At 42.6% G+C, this 18,677-nt stretch overlaps 1 long non-coding RNA gene across 1 annotated transcript; it reads left to right on the forward strand.

Annotated features, from left to right (window-relative positions):
- Window positions 1–401: 401 nt before the first annotated feature.
- On the forward strand, window positions 402–14,858 carry LOC109548297 (uncharacterized). The gene is made up of 3 exons (XR_002174362.3): window positions 402–1,882; window positions 6,661–6,773; window positions 9,434–14,858. It is a non-coding gene; the product is annotated as an uncharacterized lncRNA (long non-coding RNA).
- The last annotated feature ends 3,819 nt before the right edge of the window (window positions 14,859–18,677 follow it).

Here is an 18,677-nt window from a genome sequence, read left to right on the forward strand (position 1 = left end):
TTGTATATTTCATGTGTACATCATTATATGTCTACTTCTGTGTACCCTGCAGCAGGCTCACCACCAAAGATTTAGTTTCCATCTGTCCCCGTATGGTTGATCCCCTTTACCATTTCACCCTCTCCCCACCCCCCTCTGGTAGCCACTACTCTGTTCTCCGTATCTACAGTTTGTGTTTGTTTTTTTCCATTGCTTTAACCCTTCCATGCTGATACTTGTGGGGCAACTTATCTATTAGGCATAGTGGGCACAGTGCTTAAGGCCCTCAAAAATGTTTTAAAATTGCCCCTCCCCCTTCAGTGTTGACCCCGAACCCTCTTTTCTTTTTATGTTTTGGGGGAGGAGCCACCACATCAGCAGCTATCATCAACCAACCAGTGGGATCTACTTAGTGGTAAGTGGATTAGCTGTTTAAATGCTAAGGGTCACTGGCCTGACCACACCACAGCAAGGCCACTCAGGTTCCTGCAGAGATGGCCTCAGTTTCCACCTTTGCCCCCAAATGTTTACTTCTTGCCTGATTGAGGAGGAGGGTTTCAAGACCCCAGATTGGAGGCCATTGAGCTCTTACCCTGCCTTGCTGTGTAGATACATGATATGAAGTGGGGATGGGGGGCTAAGGGGCTCTGACTGTCAGTTGGAGATACTTGCCTCACGTAGATCAAGCCTTAATGTATTTCTCACATCCTAGTAATAGCAGACCCTACACCAAGTGGATATCAGAGTTAATACTGTGAGGAGACAAAATAATGAGAGTAGTTTTACCAAAGATCATAAAATATCACATAATGTCTGCATTTTACCACTGATTTGAGTACATCCTTAGAAAACTGAATGTAGCAAAAACCCAGGACATTTTTAGAAATTGTATACTCTCTAGCAACTTTGTGTGAATTTTTTTACAAGCACTGCTTTTTGTTATATAAAATGTTATAAAAATAGAAGCAAATGTTTAAAAATTTTAATTTCTCTTAAAATCAGAATTTAAAAAACAAATATAATAACAGTGAATATATAATAATGAATCTAGTCTGGGTTATATTCATCTTTATGCCAAGTCAATTATAAAATATACTTTATTGTTTTTTTTTTTTGTGGTCCGTGGGCCTCTCACTGCTGTGGCCTCTCCCGTTGTGGAGCACAGGCTCCGGACGTGCAGGCTCAGTGGCCATGGCTCATGGGCCTAGTCGCTCCACAGCATGTGGGATCCTCCTGGACTGGGGCACGAACCCATGTCCCCTGCATGGGCAGGCGGACTCTCAACCACTGCGCCACCAGGGAAGCCCCCTAAAATATACTTTAAAAAAAGTTTTATTTGTTTATTTATTTGGCTGCTCTGGGTCTTAGTTGTGGTACATGGGATCTTCGTTGCCTCTTGTGGGATCTTCAGTTGCGGCATGCTGGATCCTTTTAGTTGTGACATATGGGATCTTTAGTTGTGGCATGCAGCCTCCTTTAGTTGTGGCACGTGGGATCTTTGGTTGTGACATGCAAACTCTTAGTTGCAGCACGTGGGATCTAGTTCCCTGACCAGGCATTTAACCCGGGCCTCCTGCATTGGGAGCTCGGAGTTGTAACCACTGGACCACCAGGAAGTCCCTAAAATATACTTTTTAATATATGTATTTTTCAAGCAGAACGGGGGCCCATGAAAGCAAAAGCACTAGGACCCAAGAAAGTCGTAACATGGCTCTGATGCTTGGTTACTACACTCTCTGCTTTGGGGACTTTTGCTAATATTAGAAGGTTGCTAGATGAATAGACTTCTTCAGTGTTTATTTAATGCCTATTTTTTTTTCCAGGCACTGTGCTAGGCCTTGAAGATGTGGAGGTAAACAAGACAAACAAGAATAGCTCCTCCCTTCACAGAATTTTTGATCTAGTAAGAAAATCGAACAACAAAACAAGTGATTATTGGAAAATATGATGGGGGGTCATTGTTGGAGGGGAAGAATAGAATGGTGGGGCAAGAGACAAGAGGAGAATTGAATCTAGTCTAGGGGATGGGAAAAGATCTCCTGGAGGCAGTGACATGGAGGCTGAGAGTTGGAGGATGAGTTTGAAATTAATCCAAGTGCTATATTCCAGGCATAGGAAAGAGCAGGTACCAGGTAGAGAGGTGAGAGAGATACAGCATATTCAAGATGTTGAGAACGCCTAATAGTTACTGATGCTTATCATGCCAGATGGTGGCCACTTTTCTAGGCATTTTGCAAGTAATAAAGCATTTAATCCTCACAGCAGTCTAAGAGATATGTACTAGTATTATCACCATTTTACAGGTGAGGAAGATAGAGAAGAAGCACAGAAAATTAAAGTAACTTATTCAAGGGTTATGCACCTAGTAAGTGGCAGAGCTGGGGTTGGATCCTGACAGTCTGGCTCCAGGCTTAGGTTTCTCCTCTTCTTTTCAGGTATAGCTGGGAGTTAAAAAGTGAGAGAGAGAGAGAGAGTTGTCAGAGGTGAGGCAGGGGACAGCACTGCATTGCTGGGCTGTCCTTTGCCCTCTTTCTTTTTTTTTGCAGTACGCGGGCCTCTCACTGTTGTGGCCTCTTCCGTTGCAGAGCACAGGCTCCGGACGCGCAGGCTCAGCGGCCATGGCTCACGGGCCCAGCCGCTCCGCGGCATGTGGGATCTTTCCGGACCGGGGCACGAACCCGTGTTCCCTGCATCGCCAGGCGGACTCAACCACTGCGCCACCAGGGAAGCCCCTACAATTGACATCTACTCTTCTACTCTTGTCTCTCATTCCCCAAACCCTCCAATGGCCCATCTAATCATCCTTAGAATGAAATCCTACCATTTGGCCCATAAGACCTGGCATCTTCTGGTCCCCAAAGTCCACCCTTCCAACTTCATGGCCTACTTCTGTTGGCATCTTTCATTTGGTTCTGGCCACACTATCTCCTTACTTTTCCTCCAAAATGTTTAACACATTTTTATCTCTGATCTTTGCCATCATCCTTCCCTGAGCATGAAATGTCTTCCAGATATTTACATAATTTATTCATTCTTTCCATTAAATTTTCTGCTCAAGTATAACTTCTTCAGAGAGTCCTTCCCTGGTCAGTCTATATAAAATAGAACCCACGGGCTTCCCTGGTGGCGCAGTGGTTGAGAGTCCGCCTACCGATCCAGGGGACACGGGTTCGTGCCCCGGTCCGGGAAGATCCCACATGCCGCGGAGCGGCTGGGCCCGTGAGCCATGGCCGCTGAGCCTGCGCGTCCGGAGCCTGTGCCCTGCAACGGAAGAGGCCACAACAGTGAGAGGCCCGCGTACCACAAAAAACCCCAAAAACAAACAAAGAAAAAAACACTCAAAAGCTGGCTTGAAATGTTCACTGTCCAAAACCAGTTCATTTAGTGCATCAAAATATATAAGAACAGTAATAGATTATTATCTATTAAAATATGAAGAGTCTTTAGAGGTGTACAAGTAAGTAAATAAAAGAATAAAGAAACAGGAGAGAAGGGAGTATTCTTTCTTACAGTAGAATACCAACTAGTAATGAAGTTAGAAGGAATAATGGAGTTACAAAATGACCAGATTTTAACCATCACAGTGAAGTTTTATTCAGGCAAGAATCATCAATGAAAAAAAAAAAAAAGCATCATCAATGGATGCTACATCTAGGGAGGGAAAGTCTGAAGAGAAAGGAAGTGTTTACCCAAAGTATCCTCCACCGTTACTTATTAATTACAACAGGAAAAGTAATAACTATCGAGTGGAGAAATGAGAAAACACCTTCACAAAGCAGTCACAGTTAACATCACCAATAAAGTGTAAGTGGACATCATGTGTCTCCCGATAGGACTCCTTGAAAAGGACACAATGCCATTCATCTAGCATTGCAGGCAAAATGCACTGAACTTATCATGAGGACACATTAAAGAAACACAAATTGAAGATTATTGTATAAAATAACTGTTTTCTTGCCAAATGCCATGTCATGAAAGACAAAGAAAGGCTGAGACATGGCAACTAAATGAAATAAGTAATCCTTCATTGGATCCTAGCCCAGACAAAAATTGTTTATAAAGGAAATTGTTAGGACAATTGAGATGAAATGTGGACTACATATTAAATTCAAATTCCTTATTAAATTTCTTGATTTTAATAATTATACTATGTTTATGTAAGAGAATATCCTTGTTTACAAAGGGTAAAGGGGCATGGTGTATATAATCTACTCTTGAGTGGTTTAGAAGAAAAAATATATATGCACAAACATATTTTATATATGTACACATACACACACATATGCAGAGAGAATTATAAAGCAAATTAGTAAAATATTAAAAATTGGTTAATCTAGGTATACAAGAATTTAACCATTCCTGCAAATTTTCTGTAAATTTAAAACTAAATTCTGAAATTAAAAATTTATTTTAAATGATCTGTAAATAAACATTTTAAAATTAATTTGAAAAAAAGAAATAAACGAGCATTGGCGTTATACTTATTTAGTTAAACTAATGGAAGTTGAGATGTGGACTCACTCAGAATTCTGCTCCTTTACACAAGAGCCCCAGTGTGTTCCAAAAAGAGTATAGTACTCAGGTAAGATGAGAGAACTTGGAACATGGTAGGTTTACCATAAATATTATTTGTCTCCCTTAACGTCCCACTTCCATGTTTTCTTTTTTTATATAATATATTATAGTAATCACACTATATTGAGTTTTTTCCTTTTTTAGTAATTTTATATTTATTTATTTATTTGGCTGTGTTGGGTCTTAGTTGCAGCATGTGGGATCTTCATTGTGGTGTGTGGGATGTTTTTGTTGTGGTACACGGGGTCTCGTTGTGGTGCACAGGTTCCAGAGAGTGCGGGCCCAAAGGTTGCAGTGGGTGGGCTCTCTAGTTGTGACGTGCGGGGTCCAGAGCGTGCAGGCTCAGTAGTTGCGGCATGCGGGCTTAGTTGCCCCGCAGCATGTGGGATTTTTGTTCCCTGACCAGGGATCGAACCCATGTGCCTTGCATTGGAAGACGGATTCTTAACCACTGGACGACCAGGGAAGTCCCATGTTTTCTTTTATAAACTACTCAAAGATGGAAATTTCCAGTGCTTTAGAGTGGAAATCAGAGCCTCTAGGCTGCTTTTTTTATCTTCATTTTCATATATATACATATATTTTTAAAAATTTTTAAATTTTTTTAATTTTTGACCCCCTTCACCTATTTCTCTTACCTTCCACACCCGACCTCTGGTAACTACCAATCTGCTCAATGTATTTATAAGCTTGGTTTTTGTTTTTGTTTAGATTCCACATATAAAAGAGATCATATCTATCATATTTGGCTTTCTCTGTCTGACTTATTTCACTTAGCATAATGCCCTCCAAGTCCATCCATATTTTCACAAATGGCAAGATTTCCTTCTTTGTTATAGAAAAATAATATTCCATTGTTTATATATATGTGTGTGTGTGTGTACAAATATATATCTTACATCTTCTTTATCCATTCATTCATTGACAGACACTTAGACTGTTTCCGTGTCTTGAGTATTTATTGTAAATAGTGCTGCCATGAACATTGGGGATCATATATCTTTTCAAGTTAGCATTTTTGTTTTCTTCAGATAAATACCCAGAAGTGAAATTGCTGGATCATACAGTAGTTCTATTTTTAATTTTTTGAGGACCCTCCATACTGTTTTCTATAGAAGCTGCACCAATTTACATTCCCATCAACAGGGCACAAGATTTCCCTTTTTTCTACATTCTCTCCAACATACTTGCTATTTTTTGTCAATGTGGCAATAGCCCTTCTAACAGATCTGAGGTGACATCTCATTGTGGGTTTGATTTGCTTTTCCCTTTGATTGGTGGTGTTGAGCATCTTTTCATGTACCTGTTGGCAATCTGTATGTCTTCTATAGAAAAATGTCTACTCAGATCTTCTGCCCATTTTTCAATTGGATTGTTTGTTTTTCAGGCCTCTTTTTTTTTTTTTTTTTTTTTGCGGTACATGGGCCTCTCACTGTTGTGGCCTCTTCTGTTGTGGAGCACAGGCTCTGGACGCGCAGGCTCAGCGGCCATGGCTCACGGGCCCAGCCGCTCCGCGGCATGTGGGATCTTCCCAGACCGGGGCACGAGCCCGTGTCCCCTGCATCGGCAGGCGGACTCTCAACCACTGCACCACCAGGGAAGCCCTTTCAGGCCTCTTTTTTATGTCAGTGGCCTTTGTCTGTCACCAGTCACTACTGCTTGTACTGCTGTACCAGCTCCAGGGTCTGGCCAGTGCCTGTCAGCCACTGGGTGGGCTTCAGATCGTGACTGGGTCATGACCAGGTGGGCAGAGTTCTCTGTCACTGGTCTAGTCCAGGTGCACAGAGCCCTCGCTCTAGCTGGTTTGCTGATGGAAGCCAGGAAACATTGATCCCAGACCTGGATCTATCACGCATCTGACCTCAGGCTTTATCATCCTCACCTGTCAAGTGACAGGTTTGGACTGGATCATCTCTAAAGGCCATGGCTTGAGGAAACAGAAAAACCTAAAACATGATTTACCCTCTTAAAGAATTCTATTACTTTCTAATTTTATCTTGGGTGTTTTATGTTCTTAGAGCATAGAGAGTTTATATAATGTGAGTCAAAAATTAGACATGAACCCAAACCCTCACTTTCCATTTTAAATTAAATTTTTGTTCACAGAGAATAGTGGGATATTAGGAATGTAAAAGAAGTCCTTCAAGTTGACAACCCACTGGGGACAAGACGGCTGAAATGTATGAGACAGAAGCCATTTCTTCTTCTTTTTGTTAAAAGTAAGTTAATGTGGTTAACTCATGACTGTTTAAGAGGGATAATTTGCTCAGAGGAAAGAAAAAGTGGTCATCTTTGAATTTTTAAAGGGAAATTATAAGGCAATGTAAGTCTGTGAGCATCTCAGCTTCTGACTGTCCCTGATCAAGCTCTTATATGCTTTGCCTTCTACCCAGACACACCTCTTCATCTCTCTCAGAAGAGTACTGTCTGATGATCTTTGTTCCCTAATAACTGTGCGCAAGAATAGATATGATTCTCCTTTCATTCAAAATATCTGCCCTGAGTTCTATTCTGTGCCAGGTGCTGTGCATGGAGGATACAAATAGAAAACACTTCCCTGGCTGCATGGCCTTCACAGGCTTGTCAGTCCAGAAATTAGAGGATAAAAAGTGAATCAAGCAAAGATCAAATGGGAAAGAGCGGCTTCATGCCCTAACACTACCTAACAATAAAAATCTCTCAAAGAACAACAGGTGCAAATGAAAACAAAAACACAAAGGGTACAAAAAAAATGCCAGTGACAAGAACAAAGAGATTGTTCATTTCCACTTGCAGCATGGTGACTCAAAATCAAACATGGACATTTGCATGGTGTCCATGGTCTATTGTTTTTTTTAAAAAAAACAACTTCAGAAAGAGTAAACCAAGTACAAATAAATTAATGAGAAACTTTAAAAGCTCTTACCTGTAAGTTATTATTACTGTCAGTCAGGGTCCCAGCAGAAAACATGACACATTTAAATTAGGATAATTTAAGGAGCCTTTAGTAAAGAAAGAGTTTACCGAGGCCCGGGTGTGGGGAAACCATGAAGATTAGTGCAGGACCCCAGGGCTAGGAGCAGAGGAACTCCATTATTGCTTTAGGTCAAGGGTAGGGGACCATGTACAGGAACTGGGAGGTAGAGGGTCTGTCTGACGGAAGCGGACATCCCCTACATCCTTTATGCAGCTAGACTAGCCAGAAGTAACCCCACAGGGAGAGACTTCACTCTGCTTCCTCCCTCAGATCTCCTGCTGGGGTCCCTACTGGCTGAACCCAGTGGAACCAAAAGGCGTGGAAGCAAGCTTTATCCTTACAGGTCAGCCCCCAGGGCACAGAGCAGGGCGGAGAGGGGAGGGGTGAGATCCATCAAAAATTTTGCCATGTATTAGGGACACCTTTTCCAAATTAGTAAGGCAGTGTAATCTAAACAAAAAGGGTGTTCTGCATGTGAGAAAAACCACTTCCTTACTAACCATAAGCAGGAAGCTGTCCTGAATATTTTTTGGTATTGTGTGATCAATAACAAAGACCAGGAAAGCCTTACTAAGAAAGTCAGCCTATTCTTGGAGCAGGCTCTGCTAAATCGTGAAGGGCAAATGATGAATTTGCCTTTGTCATCCTTCCCCCTTTCTTTCAGCAGTCCCCCATCTCCTTTCCTACATGGCTGTTTGTGTGTTTGTTGTTTATCAGAACTTTTTATCTTCATGGCCTTTTGCGGAAGGTGAGCATGTTTCCTGATCCACTCATCCTTTGGGGATTTTCTACAGGAAAAGATTTTGTTCTAATTTAATGCAAGAACCAGTTTCCTGAACCAGTTCCCATCCTTAATAAGCCCCCAGGAACAACAGCACAGAATCAGAGTGTTCAAACAACATCATTTGACTTCTTTTTTTTTTTTTGAGATAAGCACTGTTATTTTTCCCATTTTAAGGAGTATCCACTGTCTATAACCATGCATTCTATTTTTATTTTACTTTTAAAATTTTATCAAAGTATAGTTGATTTACAATGTATTAATTTCTTCTGCAGAACAAAGTGACTCAGTTATACATATATATATTCTTTTTCATATTCTTTTCCATTATGGTTTGTCACAGGATATTGAATATAGTTCCCTGTGCTATATATACAGTAGGACACCTCGTTGTTAATCTGTCCTATATATATAGTTTGCCTCTGCTAATTTCAAACTCCAATCCTCCCCTCCTCTCTGCCTCCCTCCCCCTTAGCAACCACAAGTCTGTTCTCTATATACGTGAATCTGTTTTTGCTTTGTAGATATGTTGATTTGTGTTGTATCTTAGGTTCCACATAAAAGTGATATATGGTCTTTGTCTTTCTCTTTCTGACTTACTTCGCGTAGTATGATAATCTCTAGGTCCATCCTTGTTGATACAAATGGCATTATTTCATTCTTTTTGATGGCTGAGTAATATTCCATTGTATATATGTACCACATCTTTATCCATTCATCTGTTGATGGACATTTAGGTTGTTTCCATGTCTTGGCTGTTGTAAACAGTGCTGCTATGAACACAGGAGTGCATGTATTTTGAATTATAATTTTGTCTGGGTATATGCCCAGGAGTGGGATTGCTGGATCATATGGTAGTTCTATTTGTAGTTTTCTGAGGAACCTCCATACTGTTTTTCATAGTGGCTGCACCGATATACATTCCCATCAACAGTGTAGGAGGGTTCCCTTTTCTCCATACCCTCTCCAGCATTTGTTATTTGTAGACTTTTTAATGATGGCCATTCTGACTGGTGTGGTGTGGTACCTCACTGTAGTTTTGATTTTGACCACGCATTCTAAAACACCCACTATTGCTTATATATCATGGCTTAAACTAAATCTCGATTAGTTGTAATTTACCATTTGACCTCTTCACACAGCCAAAGAGGCATGGTGGACCCTGCCCCTCACACTGTGCTTCTGGCCCCATGACTTATGGGTGAGCCCAGAGGCCGACCCAGGAGTCTTTCTCCACTGGAAACAGTAGAAAGACTCAGCACGGAGTGACTGAAGGATGGAAGAAGATCTCAGTGGATCAAGTTGCCTCATTTTGAAAGTTGGGTAAAGCATGGTGCCCAGTAACACAATCTTTGTGCACAAGACACAAGAGAAAAGCTATTCTGCTACCTGAGTCCAGTGACAGGCAACTGGTAAATAAATGCCGGGTGTACTGGTCAGGCCTGGCTTTGCATCCTGGCTCAGCCACGAACTGTGTGATTTATGCCTCCATTTTCCACTCTAAAATACGGCTGATAATAACATTTACCAGCTCAGGTGATGGTGAGGATTACCAGCCAATGCATGTAAGGTGCCAGTGCCTGAGGTGCAGTCATCTCTCCACAAATGATGGCTATGAGGATGATAATCAAGATAATTCAATCAACCAAAGTATCGAGTCAGATCCAAGTCCAGGTTATTTTAAATCTCAGGCATGTTTCCCATTTGCTCTCTTGCTTCTATTCTCAGGCTGCTACCCAGGCCAGGCTTAGATCTCTCTGCTTAACTGGTCTTCCTGCTTCTAGGCTTGTCCCCTCTTACCTTTCCGTCACTCTGCAGCCTCAGATTCTTTGTCCTCACCCCTTCCCACCTATCACGTCTCTCCGTTTAGTTCTACTTCTCCATCTTTCAAACCACTCTTCTAGGTCTTTTTCTTGCTTGCTTGCTTGTGAGATACAGCAGGCATGCAAAAACAAATGTACAAACTCTGTACACAGTTTAAGGAATGATCATAAACTACTCAACAACACTGTTGCTCTCCAGAACCCTCTCCACTCCTGTGTGCCCTTCCTTGGTTACAAAACCAGCCCTCTCTCCAAGAAGTAACCACTATCCTGATTTCTGTGATAACGGTTTTGCTTTTCTTTTTAGTTGTACCACCTATGTATGATGAATCACTAGACGATATATCTCACTTTAGTGAATCCAAGAAGTTCTCTTTTTTTATATTTGAGCATGTCTGAAGTGGAGACATGCTTCTGATGATGGCTTGTCAAGGTTTCATTGGCAGCACGTTTTTTCTTTCCTAGAAGAAGTATAAAATATAAATACAATAATATAAAATAATGGTGTGTTTTACAATTAGTGGCACCTTAGAGCTGATGTAGACTAGTTGTGCTTGCTTTTGAACCATACGAATGAAATTATACTGCACGTGTTCTTTGACCTCTGTTGTTTTTCTTTTTTGGATCAGCAGGGTGCTTGTGAGACTCTTTCACTGTTACTGCAAGCAGTTGTAGCTTGTTCATGTTGTCTACTACAAACAACAACGCTGCCATGAACAGTCTTGTGCCAGTGCCCTGGGCTCACAGGGGTTGCAACACTAGGAAAAGGCACCATAATTTCTCTCTCAACCACTGCATTTTTTTTTGTTTCTTTTTTTGGCTGCCCCGCACTGCTTGAGGGGATCTTAGTTCCCTGACCAGGGACTGAACTCAGGCCATGGCAGTGAAAGTGCAGAGTCCTAACCGCTGGACCGCCAGGGAATTCCCTCAACTACTGCAGTATTATCCAGACATGAGCTTAACATTGATCCCAGCTAGAGCAGTGTGTTTGAAACACAAATCTGATCATCTTATTCTCCTGCTTAGAACGTTTTAATGGTTTCCCACTGTTCTCAGACTAAAGATTGACATCTCTGATACAGCTTTCAAGCCCTCCAAACCCAGTGCCAGCTCCCACCATCATTCTTATACATTTTTCCTCTATGCTCTACAGCTACAGCGGTCTTCTTTCAGTTTTTTAAACAAGCCTCCCCCAGGCCACTCCTACCCACCCCACCCCCCAGCTGGTTAAGTCCACCCATCCATCAATCTAAGCTCTCACCTCAACTCTTCAAATAAGCATAGGTCATGACCCTTTACTGTGTCTCCTCGGAGAACTCTCTTCCTTTTAGAATATGTATTAGATAGGACATGGATCTGCTGGTGAAACAGAGACTCTGGTGACATTAATGTGATAGAAGTTTATTTTTCGCTCAAAATACACCGTTTGCCTAAGGAGCTGAGGACTTGTCTGGAGGCTCTGTTCTGTCGGGAGCCCAGGATCCTTCTGCCTTGTTGCGTTGACATCTCTAGATTGTTGCTTACCAGCCTGCTCTAAGATGATTCACCACCATCTCACATTCCAGCCGGTGGAAGGGAGAAGGAGGGCAGGGAGGGCACAATCACTCCTTTTAAGTGTATGACTCAGGAGTTCCAATGATTACTTTTACTCACCTCTTACTGATCAGAAGTTGGTCACGTGGCCACACCTGCTGTAAGGGAAGCTGGGAAAAGTAGCCTTTATTTTGGTTGCCATATGCCTGGCAGTGAACCTGGAGATCTGTTCCTATAGATGGAGTGAATGGATATGGGGACACCTAGTGGTCCCTGTGGCATAACACCCAACCCTGACTGCATTAATTAGTCAGGGTTAATGTATGCACTACATTAATTAGTGTAATTACTTGATTGATGTCCATCTATCCCACCAGACTGTAATCTCTACAAGAGCAGGGACCATATCTATTTTTGCTGACCATTGTGTCCTCATCATCTATTCCCATGCCTGACACAGAGTACGACCTTAATAAATATTTGTTGAAGGCATGCATGAATGAAGAGATTGGGTCTCTGACTACCTCTTGTTATTTCTGGTGTCACACTTGACACTCCAGCCAGACCAAACCACTTGTGGTTGCCTTAATTCATTCTCTATTAAAAAAAAAATTTTTTTTTTTTTGCTAATCTGAAAAGCAAACATAGTCACCTCACTGTTTAACGTTCTTTGAATTTTGAGATTACACACATTTTTCACATATTTCCATTAATACTCCTTGTTCTGAGATTTGATATGACCAATTCTAACAACATCCTTTGAAGTACACTAAGAGCTTAACACAGTAGATTTTAGTCAAAGTTAGGCAGCATACTCAGGCACCTGCTTAATGAGGAGTAAAATATAATAATGCTTGGATTAGGGCTTTCGTGCAATTCTACCTGAACGCTCTTTCTTAAACCTGAGCTTACCACAAGAGTTGAGAAGCAAAGAGTCAAAGGTTACATTCCCTGTTTAGAACCTGGAGGGTTGGCGTGATGTTGTGATTTATAATAAGAAATCTGTATTTGGTCTTCCTCTCATTTCTGGCACAGAGCTCCTAAAATCCTCGGCATTTCCTAAGTGTTAAGAGCAATTAAGGTGCCTTGATAGATACGCATAACAAACCCTTTTCAACCACACCTGAGTTTATGTTAATGAGGTGACTTTTGGAAAGGATCTAAGGTTAGGGGCTTGTTGCCAGGCGAATGTGATTGGAGGGTTGGACATTTCAGTCCCACCCCCTGACCTCCGGAGAGGGGCTGGAGGTTGGCCAATGGCCAATGATTTAATCAATCACGCCTGCATAAAGTAGCCGCCATAAAAACGCCGAAGGAAGGGGTTCAGAGAGCTTCCAGGTTGGTGAACGTAGCTACATTCCGGGCCTTACACTCCACGGGGACAGAAGCTCTTGCACTGGGGACCTCACCCTACGTATCTCTTCATCTGGCTGTTCATTCGTATCCTTTAATATCCTTTGTTATAAGCTGTTAATCTAGTAAGTAGACTGGTTTCCTGAGTTCCGTGGGCCATTCTAGCAAATCAATCAAACCTGAGGTGGAGCTTGTGGGAATTTCCAATTTACAGCCAGTTGATCAGAAGCACAGATAACAAGCTGGACGTACGACTGGCATCTGAAGCGGGTGAGTCTGGTGGGACTTGGCTACTAACCTGTGGCATCTGAGGCTATCTCCAGGTAGATGGTGTCAGAATTGAGTTAAATCGGTGGGACACCTGGTAAGTGTCCTCTGAGAATTAAGTTAATTTCCTGATGGTGTGGAAGAAAACACACCCATTGGAGATGGTGTTTTAAATTGCTCTTTAAGGTCATATCCATGAGTTTCAGCAGTCAGTAAAGATTAACTTTGTATTGATAACTGAATAAGTCTGATTAAGGCACGGTGGGAAGGATGGCCAGCTCGCCCACAATTACCCAACCACACCACCGACTACCAGATATTTTCCTTTTTTAAGAGACAATAGTAGTATAGACACACAGGGATTGGAAAGGGTGGGATTAGAGCACCAGAGGGAAACTGTCCTTGAAAACGAGAGAAGCGCGAAAGGGCTGCAGATCCAGCCACTGGTCGAGTTCGCACTTGGCATGAGGACCTATTCAGGTCACAGCAGCAGTGATTACCAAAGGAGACAGACAAAAGACAAGTACAAGAAAGAGCTGAAACCCCTAGCTCTGTGCTGACTGCCTTCGCGTCTGCATGTCTCCAGCAGTCCGTATGCGGGCGGCCGCCATGATGCTGTGTCAGTTCCAGGCCACAGCCACCAGCCGCTGCAGTGCAAAAATAAACAGAGGAGAAGGCCGGCTTGGAGCTGGAAAGGGGAGGTCGGCTCTTCCGGTGGTCAGCAGGCTTTTTGCCTGACGCTGATTCTCCCAGCTTTCTGGGTGATCTCACCACTCGGGGGAGGCGGGAGTTCATATCAGCAGAGTGGAACAGACTCCTTGTCCCTTCAAAGTTGAGAATGCTACTTTCTAGACCCTTCCATATCTCCATATAAATAAACCAAGCCTGGAGAGTCTCCAAGTCACCTCTGTTAAACAAGACAGAATTTAAGCTTCTCCTGAGAGCTTTCTGGTAACCTGATTTCCATTCCGGTGAAGAAGTAAAGGTACGCCCACCAGTGTGGTGGTGACAAAGCAGAAAAAATATGAGAAGCTGCCTGTGGACACGTGTTCCAGTGGTTACATCACGCACATAGATTTCCTGTTTCTTAATAAAATAGATACGAATACTGTCACATTGAAAATTCACAAAGTTCCACGTGTTTGGTTTCATCCTCACCTTCTTTGTTTTATTTCTTTTTTTATAAATTTATTTATTTATTTTTGGCTGTGTTGGGTCTTCGTTGCTCCGTGTGGGCTTTCTCTAGTTGTGGTGAGCGGGGGCTACTCTTCGTTGTGGTGCGTGGACGTCTCACTGCGGCGGCTTCTCTTGTTTTGGAGCACCGGCTCTACGCGTGCAGGCTTCAGTAGTTGTGGCACACGGGCTCAGTAGTTGTGCCTCACGGGCTCTAGAGTGCAGGCTCAGTAGTTGTGGCACACGGGCTTAGTAGCTACGCGGCATGTGGGATCTTCCAGGACCAGGGCTCGAACCCGTGTCCCCTGCATTGGCAGGCTGATTCTTAACCACTGTGCCACCAGGGAAGTCCCCTCACCTTCTTTGTTGATGAAGTAAAGTAAGAATTTTCTATCCAAAAAAAAAAAAAAAAAGATAATAAGAGTATAAAAAATATGAAAGACTTTAATATGGACACACTGAATGAAGCTATAGGAAAAAAATGGAAATATGTGACGGTGGTGGGATTTAGGTTTTATTATCGTTATTTTAACATTTTTTAAATATTGTTGCTAATGAAGCTAAATCACAGCACCATCACCATCTCCAAAACATAATCACCACCACCAGTTCTGTTAGCAATGTCCTTTTAAAAATACACAAGACCTGGGAATTCCCTGGCAGTCCAGTGGTTGGGACTTGGGCGTTTTCACTGCTGGGTCCTGGGTTCAATCCCTGGCTGGGGAACTGAGATCCCGCAGGCCACGTGGTGCAGCCAAAAAAGAAAAAATACACAAGCTCTATAAGATATTATGGGTAATAGAGAAAAGGAGAGGGGCTGTTCTAAATATAAGCATGAATGTGGCCAGTGTGCGGAAGACACATTTTCCTGTATAAGATTCAATTATAATTCTGAAAGCCAAGAGAGGAAGCAATAATTCCAGGGAAAGGAAGTAAAGGGCTTCTATTTCCTTAGTGTTCATGAGCAGGCATGGACATTACTGCTAATGAGAACAGCATGCTTTCAGACATAAAGTACGTGCATGCGTGCCAAGCTTCTGTGTGCAGATACCCAGCACAACTCCAGCAGTCGGGAACTCAGCAGTTTTGCTCCTGAGCCCCACTGAGAGTGACCTCTTAAAAAATTCTTCAGTGACTGCTCAGAAACGCATTTGACTATAGATGCCCCAGTGCACACATATTTCCCGCTCGTCATGTCGTTTAGGAAGCTTCTCCCTCGTAATGCCAGAATCTTCAGCAGGGTTCAATTTTACTCACTTCTCAATTCAAATGCCTGAGTTTTTCAAGTTCAACTACTGTCTGAGTAAAATTTACTCATACAGCTGTTTAGAGAGGCTGAATGTGCAGAAAAAGAAAAAGAAAAAGAAAATGACTTGGTAATATAGTTGGGGAGAGAAGATTATTTCAGAGCAGGGAAGGAGATTTGGGTAGAAGGACAATTTTGACCAGTCGGAGGATACCACGTGAACATGTACATGTGAGTGTGTGTGTGTGGGGGCCAGATAAGAGGGGCTAAGAAAAGCAAGTAGACTTGTGACATAACTGCCTCTATTACAATTTTATAGAAGCACTGGTGGCAGCCCTGCATAAGCAGATGTATCTGGAAGGATGTAACTAGCTTCCTCCAATTTAGCCCAGTTTGCCCTGACTAGGCTGATGGATTTCTGACCCTTCCTTTCCTGGTCTGATGGAGGCCTACCCCTCTGGTATCGGAAGGGACAAGGGCAAAAAAGACAAAGGAAGGGGCAAATGCTCAGAACTTACAGGCAGTGGCACCTGGAAACCAGGAACCCCTTTGGGGACATAGTTGAAGCTTCAAGCCCAGCTACAGAAGGAAAGAGTGGTTGGTCGTAGCAGGGGCTCCAGATGCTACTAGAAACGCACCTAGAAAGTGAGGCACCTGGGAATGATGGGAACTTCATTCATAGGATACTTACTTCTCTGACATCAATTGCATCAATAAGAGGGGTTGCAAATTCAGATCCCAGATCAGACCAGATAGAGCCTGCTGCGTGTAAGATAACGGGGAGGGGTGTGATTATGGCGAATAGAAGCACTTGAGGACATTGTAAATTTACTGTAGGGAGATGTAGAGAACAAACGTATGGACACCAAGGGGGTGAGTGAGGGGGTGGTGGTGGGATGAACTGGGAGATTGGGATTGGTATGTATACGCTAATAGGTATAAAATAGATAACTAATAAGAACCTGCTGTATTAAAAAAAAAATTACTGTAGGGGAACAAAATTTGCCACCCCAAAATGTCTCTTTGATATGCAGATTTTTCAGGCTGAAAACAATCAAATTCCAAAGAACTCAAGAAGAAACTTTGACCTTCCCCCTAACTGCCCGAAAAATGTGGATAGAGGACCTGTTCCAGGAAGGGAACCATCACCGTAGATAACTGTACAGATGACCTAGGTGTGTAGACCTAGGAGGAATCTAGCAAAGTCTGTTTGTTAAAATTCCTCTCTGTGTCCCACTGTCCCTGCATATTCCGGAAAACATTTGTTTCCCAAGCATTTGCTTTTTCATCTCCATGTCAGTTGCCTTTCTCCCCTTCAAGTTCCCAAACCACTATCCCCAACATCCTCTTTTGTCTTTAGCTGAAAACAGTATTTAAAGTGAGGTTTCAGCCATTTTGGTGAGTTACTCAGTTTTCCTGGGTCTCTCACATGTATACATGTTGTTAAACTTTTGTGTGATTTTTCTCTTGTTAATCTGTCTCATGTCAATGTAACTCTCAGACCAGCCAGAAAAACCTAGAAGAGTAGAGGAAAATTTCTTCCTCCCCGACATCATCATATGAGAATCCCGGCCCAAATTATTCAGATCTTCTGATATTTCAGGAGAAAGTATAAATTTGAATTTTTATGCAAAAAATTTAATCACAGAATGTTGGCAATTGATTTTAAAACTTTAAAAGTACCACGTGGGACAGATGTTGGTGTACCTGCCAAACCACATGTGCACATCCCACAGCCCCTGAAACTCAATATGCCAAAAATGGAACTCATTAGTCTCTGTTCCCCATTTCAGTGAATGCTTTCACTGACTGCTAGTAGCTCAAGCTAGAAAGATGGGCATCAGCCCTGATTCCTCCCTCCCCCTCACTCCTTACATCCAACTGGTGACCTAGCTATGTAGATTCAACTTCTGAAATCTCACTTATATTTGTCCCCTAACCTACTCTCACTGACTTTGTTTAGGTTTTCACAATTTCTTTCCTGGCCTAATCCATTTCTCAGCCTTTAGTCTCATCCATTTCTTTTTTTAAATGAAGATTAAAAAAAAATTTTATTTTGGCTGCACCGGGTCTTAGTTGTGGCACGCAGGATCTTTGTTGCAGCACGCGGACTTCTTAGTTGCAGCATGCGTGCGGGCTCTAGTTCCCTGACCAGGGATTGAACCTGGGCCCCTGGCATAAGGAACGTGGAGTCTTACCCACTGGACACACCAGGGAAGTCCCTAGTCTCATCTGGGAAGTCCCTAGTCTCAACCATTTCTAATCCTCTAGTGACCTATCTAAAATAAAAAAATTGAAGCAAGTTATTGCTTTGTGCAAAAAATTCCATCTTCCCTACTACCTGTTGGGTAGAGTCAGTGTCCCCTGCATCGGCAGGCAGACTCTCAACCACTGCGCCACCAGGGAAGCCCTCAAGTTAATGATTTTAGTGCTTTTCCATGTATGGGAAGATGTAAGAGTTGGGCTCCTTGAAATTATTCCTTTGATATGCATCTTAACTATCTAGGGCCAGCATCCTGTTCTCTGGCCTGAATTTCCCTCAGGACACGCAGCTGTGGGAGACTGTAGTGGCTGATGGCTTGATGTTGGGCAAATTTCATTGTTTACACCTTCCTCCTCCTGTTTCATGCTCAGATGCTGACCTGCCTGCAGTTCCTCTAAGGGTCGAGCTGTTTCATTCCTCTCTACCTTTGCTCTCACTGCTCCTATTATCTAGGATGAATGCCCTTGCCTTTCTGTACCAGGATGTGTTCAGTTCTAAGTAACACAAAACCCAATTCAAACTGGCTTAAATAATAAAGTAGGTTTATTGACCTATGCAAATAGTAGGGTAAGCTTCAGGGTTGGTCTGATCTAGTGGCTCAGTGATATCACCAAGGACCCAGATTCCTCTTTTTCCAGCTTCTGTTGTCATGTCTTCATCTTAAGGCTAGCATTACAAGACAGCCGCTGACAACGCCTGGGCTACCTGCCTCTTTGGCCACATCCTTA

Source organism: Tursiops truncatus, chromosome 17, assembly GCF_011762595.2.
Source record: "Tursiops truncatus isolate mTurTru1 chromosome 17, mTurTru1.mat.Y, whole genome shotgun sequence".
Lineage (NCBI taxonomy): Eukaryota > Metazoa > Chordata > Mammalia > Artiodactyla > Delphinidae > Tursiops > Tursiops truncatus.